The following is a 2,129-nucleotide window of genomic DNA, read 5'->3' on the forward strand; positions in this document are numbered from 1 at the left end:
CACTTTACTATAGCTGCCCGGAGACACTGTGACCTTTACTATAGCTGCCCGGAGACACTGTGACCTTTACTATAGCTGCCCGGAGACACTGTGACCTTTACTATAGCTGCCCGGAGACACTGTGACCTTTACTATAGCTGCCCGGAGACACTGTGACCTTTACTATAGCTGCCCGGAGACACTGTGCACTTTACTATAGCTGCCCGGAGACACTGTGACCTTTACTATAGCTGCCCGGAGACACTGTGACCTTTACTATAGCTGCCCGGAGACACTGTGACCTTTACTATAGCTGCCCGGAGACACTGTGCACTTTACTATAGCTGCCCGGAGACACTGTGACCTTTACTATAGCTGCCCGGAGACACTGTGACCTTTACTATAGCTGCCCGGAGACACTGTGACCTTTACTATAGCTGCCCGGAGACACTGTGACCTTTACTATAGCTGCCCGGAGACACTGTGACCTTTACTATAGCTGCCCGGAGACACTGTGACCTTTACTATAGCTGCCCGGAGACACTGTGACCTTTACTATAGCTGCCCGGAGACACTGTGACCTTTACTATAGCTGCCCGGAGACACTGTGACCTTTACTATAGCTGCCCGGAGACACTGTGACCTTTACTATAGCTGCCCGGAGACACTGTGACCTTTACTATAGCTGCCCGGAGACACTGTGACCTTTACTATAGCTGCCCGGAGACACTGTGACCTTTACTATAGCTGCCCGGAGACACTGTGACCTTTACTATAGCTGCCCGGAGACACTGTGCACTTTACTATAGCTGCCCGGAGACACTGTGACCTTTACTATAGCTGCCCGGAGACACTGTGACCTTTACTATAGCTGCCCGGAGACACTGTGACCTTTACTATAGCTGCCCGGAGACACTGTGACCTTTACTATAGCTGCCCGGAGACACTGTGACCTTTACTATAGCTGCCCGGAGACACTGTGCACTTTACTATAGCTGCCCGGAGACACTGTGACCTTTACTATAGCTGCCCGGAGACACTGTGACCTTTACTATAGCTGCCCGGAGACACTGTGACCTTTACTATAGCTGCCCGGAGACACTGTGACCTTTACTATAGCTGCCCGGAGACACTGTGACCTTTACTATAGCTGCCCGGAGACACTGTGCACTTTACTATAGCTGCCCGGAGACACTGTGACCTTTACTATAGCTGCCCGGAGACACTGTGACCTTTACTATAGCTGCCCGGAGACACTGTGACCTTTACTATAGCTGCCCGGAGACACTGTGACCTTTACTATAGCTGCCCGGAGACACTGTGACCTTTACTATAGCTGCCCGGAGACACTGTGACCTTTACTATAGCTGCCCGGAGACACTGTGCACTTTACTATAGCTGCCCGGAGACACTGTGACCTTTACTATAGCTGCCCGGAGACACTGTGACCTTTACTATAGCTGCCCGGAGACACTGTGACCTTTACTATAGCTGCCCGGAGACACTGTGACCTTTACTATAGCTGCCCGGAGACACTGTGACCTTTACTATAGCTGCCCGGAGACACTGTGCACTTTACTATAGCTGCCCGGAGACACTGTGACCTTTACTATAGCTGCCCGGAGACACTGTGCACTTTACTATAGCTGCCCGGAGACACTGTGACCTTTACTATAGCTGCCCGGAGACACTGTGACCTTTACTATAGCTGCCCGGAGACACTGTGACCTTTACTATAGCTGCCCGGAGACACTGTGCACTTTACTATAGCTGCCCGGAGACACTGTGACCTTTACTATAGCTGCCCGGAGACACTGTGACCTTTACTATAGCTGCCCGGAGACACTGTGACCTTTACTATAGCTGCCCGGAGACACTGTGACCTTTACTATAGCTGCCCGGAGACACTGTGCACTTTACTATAGCTGCCCGGAGACACTGTGACCTTTACTATAGCTGCCCGGAGACACTGTGACCTTTACTATAGCTGCCCGGAGACACTGTGACCTTTACTATAGCTGCCCGGAGACACTGTGACCTTTACTATAGCTGCCCGGAGACACTGTGACCTTTACTATAGCTGCCCGGAGACACTGTGCACTTTACTATAGCTGCCCGGAGACACTGTGACCTTTACTATAGCTGCCCGG

This window comes from Anomaloglossus baeobatrachus, unplaced genomic scaffold (assembly GCF_048569485.1).
Source record: "Anomaloglossus baeobatrachus isolate aAnoBae1 unplaced genomic scaffold, aAnoBae1.hap1 Scaffold_328, whole genome shotgun sequence".
NCBI lineage: Eukaryota > Metazoa > Chordata > Amphibia > Anura > Aromobatidae > Anomaloglossus > Anomaloglossus baeobatrachus.